The sequence below is a fragment of the Rhinoderma darwinii genome, chromosome 6 (assembly GCF_050947455.1).
Source record: "Rhinoderma darwinii isolate aRhiDar2 chromosome 6, aRhiDar2.hap1, whole genome shotgun sequence".
In the NCBI taxonomy this organism is placed as follows: Eukaryota; Metazoa; Chordata; class Amphibia; order Anura; family Rhinodermatidae; genus Rhinoderma; species Rhinoderma darwinii.
The window spans coordinates 406,913-420,001 of record NC_134692.1 but is presented as its reverse complement, the minus strand read 5'-3'; positions in this window follow the sequence as shown (position 1 = coordinate 420,001).

Sequence of the window (13,089 nt, the reverse complement as noted above, 5' to 3'; positions counted from 1 at the left end):
TGGTGGACATATTCTGCGGTCATACATTGATGGTGGACATATTCTGCGGTCATACATTGATGGTGGATATATTCTGCGGTCATACATTGATGGTGGACATATTCTGCGGTCATACATTGATGGTGGATATATTCTGCGGTCATACATTGATGGTGGACATATTCTGCGGTCATACATTGATGGTGGACATATTCTGCGGTCATACATTGATGGTGGATATATTCTGCGGTCATACATTGATGGTGGACATACTCTGCACTCATACATTGATGGTGGACATATTCTGCGGTCATACATTGATGGTGGACATATTCTGCAGTCATACATTGATGGTGGACATATTCTGCAGTCATACATTGATGGTGGACATATTCTGCGGTCATACATTGATGGTGGATATATTCTGCGGTCATACATTGATGGTGGACATATTCTGCGGTCATACATTGATGGTGGATATATTCTGTGGTCATACATTGATGGTGGACATATTCTGCGGTCATACATTGATGGTGGATATATTCTGCGGTCATACATTGATGGTGGACATATTCTGCGGTCATACATTGATGGTGGACATACTCTGCACTCATACATTGATGGTGGACATATTCTGCGGTCATACATTGATGGTGGATATATTCTGCGGTCATACATTGATGGTGGACATATTCTGCGGTCATACATTGATGGTGGATATATTCTGCGGTCATACATTGATGGTGGACATATTCTGCGGTCATACATTGATGGTGGACATACTCTGCACTCATACATTGATGGTGGACATATTCTGCGGTCATACATTGATGGTGGATATATTCTGCGGTCATACATTGATGGTGGACATATTCTGCAGTCATACATTGATGGTGGACATATTCTGCAGTCATACATTGGCTGCAGCAGGAACCTGCCCCCTCTGCCCTTTCTGCAGTAGGACACAAGATTGCTAAGCTCCGCCCCCTCTGTCCTGTCTGCAGTAGGACACAAGATTGCTTAGCTCTGCCCCCTCTGTCCTGTCTGCAGTAGGACACAAGATTGATAAGCTCCGCCCCCTCCACTGACAATGGAAGTGATTATCAGGAAATGAACCCCTGTATTCTCTGCTGGAATTCTACAGGGACAGGCAGAAATGGCTGCAGACTGACAGACAGTGTGCGGGGGGGGGGGGGGGGGGTACTGTCCTGTTTATTTTTAGGTCTAGAAGCCCCGCCCCAGACGCTTGGTGACACCTCGCACATTGTCTTTGTCTTTCATTTCATTTTAATATGAGAATTTATCTTTCCTGTTTTGTCTTCAATAAACTGCTATTAAATATAAGGGTATGTTCACACGACAACGCCAAAAACATCTGAATTTCAGACGTTTTTACAAGTGCACACGTTTTCGCGGCGTCTTTTACGGACGTAATTGGAGCTGTTCTTCATTGGAGTCAATGAAAAACGGCTCCAAAAACGTCCCAAGAAGTGTCCTGCACTTCTTTTGACGAGCCGTCATTTTACGCGCCGTATTTTGACAGCGAATAACAGCTCGTCTGCACAGAACATCGTAAGACCCATTGCAAGCACAGGGCAGATGTTTGCCGACGTATTGAAGCCGTCTTTTCAGGCGTAATTCGGGGCGTAAAACGCCTCCATTACGTCTGAAAAGAGGTCGTGTGAACATACCCTAAAACTGCCACGAGCCAAATGAGTTCTCCAGCCAAAGACGCTCTCCCCTAACACCGCCCTCTAGAGTAAGGCGCTGGGATGGCATTGACGCAACCGCGATGCAGACAAAAAACGCACTGACATACTGTTGGGCGCGGTTTTACAATGGATTGTTAATGGCCACGTGGTGCTGCAGGTCAATCTGCTGTAAATTGGGCGGCCATGAGGGTTTATTCATTCACGTTTTTCACATTAACTCCCGCCTCGTACCCCACCCACTCCCTGTCCATGTACACCCAGTGCTGCCCTATGTGCTCCCACACAATTATGGTCCCCTTCTTTGTGTCCCATACACTTTCGTAGTACCCTCTTTGCGCGGCACACAATGATGATACCACTTAAGTACCCCCTGACAGTAATGATGCCCCTTTAGTCCCCCCACAGTTTAATGCCCTCATAGTGCTTCCCACACAGTATAATGCCCCAGTAGTGCCCCCACACTATTAAATGTCCCTATAGTGCCCCCACACATTATACTGCCCCACAGTATTCTCACATACACACAGTATAATTCCCTCATAATGCCCCCACACATTATAATGCCCCATAGTGTCCTCTACACACACTATAATGCCCCCATAGTGCCCCACACACATTATAATGCCCCCATAGTGCCCCAACACATTATAATGCCCCCATAGTGCCCCAACACACAGTATAATGCCCCAATTGTGCCCCACACACAGTATAATGCCCCCATTGTGCCCTACACGCAGTATAATGCCCCCATAGTGCCTCAACACACATTATAATGCCCCCATAGTGCCCCAACACACAGTATAATGCCCCAATAGTGCCCCACACACAATATAATGCCCCCATTGTGCCCTACACGCAGAATAATGGCCCCATAGTGCCCCAACACACAGTATAATGCCCCCATAGTACCCCAACATGCAGTATAATGCCCCCATAGTGCCCCACACACAGTATAATGCCCCCATTGTGCCCTGCACGCAGTATAATGCCCCCATAGTGCCCCAACACACAGTATAATGCCCCCATAGTACCCTACATGCAGTATAATGCCCCCATCATGCCCTACACGCAGTATAATGCCCACATCGTGCTCTACACATAGTATTATGCCCCCATAGTGCCCCACACACAGTATAATGCCCCCATAGAGCCCCAACACGCAGTATAATGCCCCCATAGTGCCCCAACACACAGTATAATGCCCCCTTAGTACCTCCCCACTCAGTAGAATGCCCCCATAGGGCCCCACACACAGTATAATGCCCCCATAATGCCCTTCCATGCAGTATAATGCCCCCATAATGCCCTTCCACGCAGTATAATGCCCCCATAATGCCCTTCCACGCAGTATAATGCCCCCATAATGCCCTTCCACACAGTATAATGCCCCTATAGTGTCTCCTACACACAGTATAATGCCCCCAATGTGCCTCCTCATAATATAATGCTCTCATAGTTGCCCCACACAGTATAATGCCCCCATAATGCCTCTTAAAAATATTAAAATAAAGACTTGTCTTGCCCTGTTGTGCTGTGTGTGGCTCCGCACAGGAGTACGTGATGACGTCACTGCCCGCAACAACCGCTCCACTATCGTGTTCATCCTGAGGACACCGATACATGTGACACGTGACACGTGACCAGCCTCTCTGGACAGCAGGACCTCGCCTGGAATCAGGGACTGTCCTGCTGGATGTGGGACCTGTGGTATTACTTGTTATAATAGATCAGTTCAAGCCTTGGTCCTCCATCAACTCTGCAGCCGGATTATGTGTTCTGTGTGTCTGGCACAGGGAGGGTTAAACTGGATTTTACAAGGCCAGGGGGCCGGGGGGCCTTGGGGGAGGGGGGGGGGGGGCGGGGGGCGCATTGTGCCTGAAATAAAAGGGATATTTATCATCCTATTAGCACTCCCCAAACATGAAAGGGAAATGAATCACCGGCTGCAGCAACCGTCACTACAGTCACCCGTCTGAATGCAATGCCCAGCACGGCCTTTATCTACCGGGGGGAGCCGGGCGCACTCGTCGGTGATTAAGCGCCCAGCGTGCAGATACTGACAGCGCCGCCATCCCAGAAAACTGACGGACGGAGAGTAATTACCATCTAGAATAAATCATCATCCGCCTCCTCCTGCTCCGCAGATAACGCCCCCCCGGCTGCCGATAATTAGGACCTCATCACCCCCCTCCCATTCCACTATCATCAAACCTGCGGGATGAGGGTCCTACTTCTCAGTAATCCCCCTCAATGTCCATCACTCAACTCCACCCTACACCTCGCTCCATCACCCAACTCCACCCTACACCTCGCTCCATCACCCAACTCCACACTACACCTCACTCCATCACCCAACTCCACACTACACCTCACTCCATCACCCAACTCCACCCTACACCTCACTCCATCACCCAACTCCACACTACACCTTACTCCATCACCCAACTCCACCCTACAACTCACTCCATTACCCAACTCCACCCTACAACTCACTCCATCACCCAACACCACCCTACAACTTAATCCATCACTCAACTCCACCCTACAACTCACTCCATCACCCAACTCCACACTACACCTCACTCCATCACCCAACTCCACCCTACACCTCGCACCATCACCCAACTCCACCCTACACCTCACTCCATCACCCAACTCCACCCTACACCTCACTCCATTACCCAACTCCACCATACATCTCACTCCATCACCGAACTCCACACTACACCTCGCTCCATCACCCAACTCCACACTACACCTTACTCCATCACCTAACTCCACCCTACAACTCACTCCATTACCCAACTCCACCCTACAACTCACTCCATCACCCAACACCACCCTACAACTTAATCCATCACTCAACTTCACCCTACAACTCACTCCATCACCCAACTCCACACTACACCTCACTCCATCACCCAACTCCACCCTACACCTCACTCCATCACCCAACTCCACACTACACCTCACTCCATCACCCAACTCCACAATACACCTCACTCCATCACCCAATTCCACCCTACACCTCACTCCATCACCCAACTCCACAATACACCTCACTCCATCACCCAACTCCACCCTACACCTCGCACCATCACCCAACTCCACCCTACACCTCACTCCATCACCCAACTCCACCCTACACCTCACTCCATCACCCAACTCCACCATACATCTCACTCCATCACCCAACTCCACACTACACCTCGCTCCATCACCCAACTCCACACTACACCTCACTCCATCACCCAACTCCACCCTACACCTCGCACCATCACCCAACTCCACCCTACACCTCACTCCATCACCCAACTCCACCCTACACCTCACTCCATCACCCAACTCCACCATACATCTCACTCCATCACCCAACTCCACACTACACCTCGCTCCATCACCCAACTTCACAATACACCTCACTCCATCACCCAACTCCACCCTACACCTCGCACCATCACCCAACTCCACCCTACACCTCACTCCATCACCCAACTCCACCCTACACCTCACTCCATCACCCAACTCCACCATACATCTCACTCCATCACCGAACTCCACACTACACCTCGCTCCATCACCCAACTCCACACTACACCTCACTCCATCACCCAACTCCACCCTACACCTCGCACCATCACCCAACTCCACCCTACACCTCACTCCATCACCCAACTCCACCCTACACCTCACTCCATCACCCAACTCCACCATACATCTCACTCCATCACCCAACTCCACACTACACCTCGCTCCATTACCCAACTCTACACTACACGTTGCTTACATCATTTAGCTACACACTATACCTCGCTCCATCACTCATCTCCACACTACACCTCGCACCATCACCCAACTCCACACTATACCTCGCTCCATCACCCAACTCCACACTACACCTTGCTCCATCACCCAACTCCACAGTACACCTCTCTCCATCACCCAACTCCACAATAAACCTCGCTCCATCACCCAACTCCACACTACAACTTGCTCCATCACCTAGCTCCACACTATACCTGGCTCCATCACAAAACTCCACATTACACCTCGCTCCATCACCCAACTCCACACTACACCTCGCTCCATCACCCAACTCCACCCTACAACTCGCTCCATCACCTAACTCCACTCTACACCTCTCTCCATCACCCAACTCCACACTACACCTTGCTCCATCACCCAACTCCACCCTACAAATCGCTCCATCACCCAACTCCACACTACACCTCTCTCCATCACCCAACTCCACACTACACCTCACTCCATCACCCAACTCCACCCTACACCACACTCCATCACCCAACTCCACCCTACACCTCGCTTCATCACCTAGCTCCACACTATACCTCATTCCATCACCCAACTACACACTACACCTTGCTCCATCACCCAACTCCACACTACACCTCACTCCATCACCAAACTCCACACTACACCTCGCTCCATCACCTAACTCCATACAACACCTTGCTCCATCACCCAACTCCACATTACACCTCGCTCCATCACCCAACTCCATACTACACCTTGCTCCATCATCCAATTTCAGACTACACCTCGCCCCATCACCCAACTCCACACAAAACCTCGCTCCACCCTCCACCATGCTTCAGACCCTCATTATTGTAATGTTCTCTAGGAGCCTCCACCATGCATCACTGCTGCCTGCAGACCCTCATTATTATACTGCTATCCTGGACCCTCCACCATGCTTCACTGCTGCCTGCAGACCCTCATTATTATACCGCTATCCAGGACCCTCCACTATCTTCACTGCTGCCTGCAGACCCTCATTATTGTACCGCTCTCCAGGACCCTCCACCATCTTCACTGCTGCCTGCAGACCCTCATTATTGTACCGCTCTCCAGGATCCTCCCCCATTTTCACTGCTGCCTGCAGACCCTGATTATTGTTCCGCTCTCCAGGACCCTCCACCATGGTTCACTACTGGACATCTTCTGATTTCGATGGGTAGTAAGCATGATGTCTTTGATTTGCTGCACTGTTTCCTTGGCCGACCATTGTGTCTACAGTCCTCAACTATTAACACTTGTATTTTTGAAAGCATTCTTACTTTGCAGCACTTTTCCACAACTGCCTAAAATGTTTTCACAGTACTATATATATATACAGTGCTGTGAAAAAGTAATTTCTTCTTTTTCACATATTTGTCACACTGTTTCAGATCATCAAACTACTTTTAATATTAGACAAAGATAACCCAAGTAAATACAAAATGCTATTCAGTCCTAAATCGCCCTATGAGTTATTGCCCCCATAGCTACTAAGTAAACCAGGCAACCAAAATCAATAGAAAATTAGGTTCACTTTAGTGTTCAGATGGATAATGGATCGAGGTGTAGTGTTTGAGTTGGGTAATGGAGCGAGGTGTAGTGTGGAGGTGGGTGGTAGAACGAGGTGTAGTGTGGAGTTGGGTGATGGAGCTAGGTATTGTGTGGAGTTGGGTGATGGAGCAAGGTGTAGTGTGTACTTGGGTGATGGAGTAAAGTGTACTGTGGAGTTAGGTGATGGAGCGAGGTGTAGTGTGAAGTTGGGTGATGGAGTGAGGTGTAGTGTGGAGTTGGGTGATGGGGCGAGGTGTAGTGTAGAGTTGGGTGTTGGAGAGAGGTGTAGTGTGGAGTTAAGTGATGGAGCGAGCTGTAGTGCGGAGAATGATAATGGATCGAGGTGTAGAGTGGAGTTGGGTGATGGAGCGATGTGTAGTGTGGAGTTGGGTGATGGAGAGAGGTGTTGTGTGGAGTTGGGTGATGGAGCGAGGTGTTGTGTGGAGTAAGGTGAAGAGTCATGGAGAGCGGTACAATAATGAGGGTCTGCAGGCAGCAGTGAAGCATGGTGGAGGGTCCTGGAGAGCGGTACAGTAATGAGGGTCTGCAGGCAGCAGTGAAGCATGGTGGAGGGTCCTGGAGAGCGGTACAATAATGAGGGTCTACAGGCAGTAGTGAAGCATGGTGGAGGGTCCTGGAGAGCGGTATAATAATGAGGGTCTGCAGGCAGCAGTGAAGATGGTGGAGGGTCCTGGAGAGCGGTACAATAATGAGGGTCTACAGGCAGTAGTGAGGCATGGTGGAGGGCCCTGGAGAGCGATACAAAGATAAGGGTCTGGCGGCAGCAGTGAAGAATAGTGGAGGGTCCTGGAGAGCGTAACAATAATCAGGGTACTCAGGCAGCAGTGAAGCATGGTGGAGGTTCCTGGACGGCGGCACAATAATGAGGGTCTGCAGGCAGCAGTGAAGCGTGTTGGTGAGTCCCGGGGAGCGGTACAATAATGAGGGTCTGCAGGCAGCAGTGGAGCATGGTGGAGTGTCCTGGAGAGCGGTACAATAATGAGGGTCTGCAGGCAGCTGTGAAGCGTGTTGGTGAGTCCCGGAGAGCGGTACAATAATGAGGGTCTGCAGGCAGCTGTGAAGCGTGTTGGTGAGTCCCGGAGAGCGGTACAATAATGAGGGTCTGCAGGCCGCAGTGGAGCATGGTGGAGTGTCCTGGAGAGCAGTACAATAATAAATGTGTCTGCAGGCAGCAGTGTAGCATGGTGGAGAGTCCTGGAGTGCGGTACAATAATGAGGGTCTGCAGGCAGCAGTGAAGCATGGTGGAGGGTCCTGGAGAGCGGTACAATGATGAGGGTCTGCAGACAGCAGTGATGAATGTTGAAGGGGCCTGGAGAGCGGTACAATAATGAGTATCTGCTCGCAGCAGTAAAGCATGGTGGAGGATTCTGGAGAGCGGTACAATAATGAGGGCCCGCAGGCAGCAGTGAAGCATGGTGGAGGGTCCTGGAGAGCGGTACAATAATGAGGGTCTGCAGGCAGCAGTGAAGCATGGTGGAGGGTCCTGGAGAGCGGTACAATAATGAGGGTCTGCCGGCAGCAGTGAATCATGGTGGAGGGTCCTGGAGAGCGGTACAATAATGAGGGTCTACAGGCAGAAGTGAAGCATGGTGGAGGGTCCTGGAGAGCGGTACAATAATGAGGGTCTGCAGGCAGCAGTGAAGCATGGTGGAGGGTCCTGGAAAGCGGTACAATAATGAGGGTCTGCAGGCAGCAATGAAGCATGGTGGAGGGTCCTGGAGAGCGGGACAATAATAAGAGTCTGCAGGCAGCAGGGAAGATGGTGGAGCGTCCTGGAGAATGGGACAATAATGAGGGTCTGCAGGGAGCAGTGAAGCGTGGTGGAGGGTCCTAGAAAGTTGTACAATAATGAGGGTCGGCAGCCAGCAGTGAAGCGTGTTGGTGAATCCCGGAGAGCGGTACAATAATGAGTGTCTGCAGGCAACAGTGAAGATGGTGGAGGGTGCTGGAGAGCAGGACAATAATGAGGGTCTGCAGGCAGCAGTGAAGATGGTGGAGGGTCCTGGAGAGCGGTAAATAATGAGGGTCTGCAGGCCGCAGTGAAGATGGTGGAGTGTCCTGGAGAGCGGTACAATAATGAGGGTCTGCAGGTAGCAGTGAAGCATGGTGTATGGTCCTGGAGAGCGGTACAATAATGAGGGTCTGCAGCCAGCAGTGAAGCGTGCTGGTGAGTCCCGGAGAGCGGTACAATAATGAGGGTCTGCAGGCAGTAGTGAGGCATGGTGGAGTGTCCTGGAGAGCAGTACAATAATAAATGTGTCTGCAGGCAGCAGTGTAGCATGGTGGAGAGTCCTGGAGAGCGGTACAATAATGAGGGTCTGCAGGCAGCAGTGAAGCATGGTGGAGGGTCATGGAGAGCGGTACAATAATGAGGGTCTGCCGGCAGCGGTGAAGATGGTGGAGGGTCCTGCAAGTGCGGTACAATAATGAGTGTCTGCAGGCAGCAGTGAATCATGGTGGAGGGTCCTGGAGAGCGGTACAATAATGAGGGTCTGCAGGTAGCAGTGAAGCATGGTGGAGGCTCCTGGAGAGTGGTACAATAATGAGGGTCTGCAGGCAGCAGTGAAGATGGTGGAGGGTCCTGGAGTGTGGTACAATAATGAGGGTCTGCAGGCAGCAGTGAAGCATGGTGGAGGGTCCTGGAGAGCGGTACAATAATGAAGGTCTGCAGGCAGCAGTGAAGCATGGTGGAGAGTCATGGAGAGCAGTACAATAATGAGCATCTGCAGGCAGAAGTGAAGCATGGTGGATGATCCTGGAGAGCAGTACAATAATTAGGGTCTGCAGGCAGCAGTGAAGCATGGTGGAGGGTCCTGGAGAGCGGTACAATAATGAGGATCTGCAGCCAGCAGTGAAGCGTGTTGGTGAGTCCCAGAGAGCGGTACAATAATGAGGGTCTACAGGCAGTAGTGAGGCATGGTGGAGAGTCCTGGAGAGCGGTACAATAATGAGGGTCTGCAGGCAGAAGTGAAGCATGGTGAATGATCTTGGAGAGCGGTACAATAATGAGGGTCTGCAGGCAGCAGTGAAGCATGGTGGAGGCTCCTGGAGAGTGGTACAATAATGAGGGTCTGCAGGCAGCTGTGAAGATGGTGTACGGTCCTGGAGAGCGGTACAATAATGAGGGTCTGCAGGCAGTAGTGAAGCATGGTGGAGGGTCCTGGAGAGCGGTACAATAATGAGGGTCTGCAGGCAGCAGTGAAGAATGGTGGAGAGTCATGGAGAGCAGTACAGGAATGAGCATCTGCAGACAGAATTGGAGCATGGTGGATGATCCTGGAGAGCGGTACAATAATGAGGGTCTGCAGCCAGCAGTGAAGCATGTTGGTGAGTCCCGGAAAGCGGTACAATAATGAGGGTCTGCAGGCAGTAGTGAGGCATGGTGGAGAGTCCTGGAGAGCGGTACAATAATGAGGGTCTGCAGGCAGCAGTGAAGCATGATGGAGGGTCCTGGAGAGCGGTACAATAATGAGGGCCCGCAGGCAGTAGTGAAGCATGGTGGAGGGTCCTAGAAAGTGGTACAATAATGCAGGCAGTATTGAAGTATTGAAGCAGGGTGGAGGGTCCTGGAGAGCGGTGCAATAATTAGTGTCTGCAGGCAGCTGTGAAGATGGTGGAGGGTCCTGAAACGCGGTACAATAATGAGGGTCTGCAGGCAACAGTATAGTATGCTGGAGGGTCCTGGAGAGCGGTACAATAATGAGGGTCTGCAGGCAACAGTGAAGAATGGTGGAGGGTCCTTGAGAGCGGTACAATAATGAGGGTCTGCAGGCAGCAGTGAAGCATGGTGGAGAGTCATGGAGAGCAGTACAGGAATGAGCGTTTGCAGGCAGAATTGAAGCATGGTGGATGATCCTGGAGAGCGGTACAATAATGAGGGTCTGCAGCCAGCAGTGAAGCATGTTGGTGAGTCCCGGAAAGCGATACAATAATGAGGGTCTGCAGGCAGTAGTGAGGCATGGTGGAGAGTCCAGGACAGTGGTACAATAATGAGGGTCTGCAGGCAGCAGTGAAGAATGGTGGAGGGTCCTGGAGAGCGGTACACTAATGAGGGTCCACAGGCAGCAGTGAAGCATGGCGGAGGGTCCTGGAGAGCGGTACAATAATGAAGGTCTGCAGGCAGCAGTGAAGCATGGTGGAGAGTCATGGAGAGCAGTACAATAATAAGGGTCTGCAAGCAGCAGTGATGCATGCTGGAGGGTCCTGGAGAGCGTTACAATAATGAGGGTCTGCAGGCAGCAGTGAAGCATGGTGGAGGTTCCTGGAGGGCAGTACAATAATGATGGTCTGCAGGAAGCAGTGGAGCATTGTGGAGGGTCCTGGAGAGCAGTACAATAATAAGAGTCTGCAGGCAGCAGTGAAGCATGGTGGAGAGTCCTGGAGAGTGGTACAATAATGAGGGTCTGCAGGCAGCAGTGAAGCATGGTTGAGGGTCCTGGAGAGTGGTACAATAATGAGGGTCTGCAAGCAGCAGAGAAGAAGGTGGAGAGTCCTGGAGAGCAGTACAATAATGAGGGTCTGCAGGCAGCAGTGAAGCATGGTGGAGGGTCCTGGAGAGCGGTACAATAATAAGGGTCTGCAGGCAGCAGTGAAGCATGGTGGAGGGTCCTGGAGAGCGGTACAATAATGAGGTTCTGCCGGCAGCAGTGAAGAATGGTGGAGGTTCCTGGAGGGCAGTACAATAATGAGGGTCTGCAGGAAGCAGTGGAGCATTGTGGAGGGTCCTGGAGAGCAGTACAATAATAAGAGTCTGCAGTCAGCAGTGAAGCATGGTGGAGTGTCCTGGAGAGCGGTACAATAATGAGGGTCTGCAGGCAGCAGTGAAGCATGGTTGAGGGTCCTGGAGAGTGGTACAATAATGAGGGTCTGCAGGCAGCAGAGAAGAAGGTGGAGGGTCCTGGAGAGCAGTACAATAATGAGTGTCTGCCGGCAGCAGTGAAGCATGGTGGAGGGTCCTGGAGAGCGGTACAATAATGAGGGCCCGCAGGCAGCAGTGAATCTTGGTGGAGGGTCCTAGAAAGTGGTACAATAATGAGGGTCTGCAGGCAGCATTGAAGCAGGGTGGAGGGTCCTGGAGAGCGGTACATTGATGAGGGTCTGGGGCAGCAATAAAGAATGATGGAGGGTTCTGAAGAGGGTTACAATAATGAGGGTCTGCAGGCAGCATTGAAGTATGGTGGAGGCTCCTGGAGAGCAGTACAATAATTAGGGTCTGCAGGCAGCAGTGAAGCATGGTGGAGGGTCCTGGAGAGCGGTACAATAATGAGGATCTGCAGCCAGCAGTGAAGCGTGTTGGTGAGTCCCAGAGAGCGGTACAATAATGAGGGTCTACAGGCAGTAGTGAGGCATGGTGGAGATTCCTGGAGAGCGGTACAATAATGAGGGTCTGCAGGCAGAAGTGAAGCATGGTGAATGATCCTGGAGAGCGGTACAATAATGAGGGTCTGCAGGCAGCAGTGAAGCATGGTGGAGGCTCCTGGAGAGTGGTACAATAATGAGGGTCTGCAGGCAGCTGTGAAGATGGTGTACGGTCCTGGAGAGCGGTACAATAATGAGGGTCTGCAGGCAGTAGTGAAGCATGGTGGAGGGTCCTGGAGAGCGGTACAATAATGAGGGTCTGCAGGCAGCAGTGAAAGATGGTGGAGTGTCCTGGAGAGCGGTACAATAATGAGGGTCTGCAGGCAGTAGTGAGGCATAGTGGAGAGTACTGGAGAGCGGTACAATAATGAGGGTCTGCAGGCAGCAGTGAAGCATGGTGGAGAGTCATGGAGAGCAGTACAGGAATGAGCATCTGCAGGCAGAATTGGAGCATGGTGGATGATCCTGGAGAGCGGTACAATAATGAGGGTCTGCAGCCAGCAGTGAAGCATGTTGGTGAGTCCCGGAAAGCGGTACAATAATGAGGGTCTGCAGGCAGTAGTGAGGCATGGTGGAGAGTCCTGGAGAGCGGTACAATAATGAGGGTCTGCAGGCAGCAGTGAAGAATGGTGGAGGGTCCTGGAGAGCGGTACACTAATGAGGGTCCAC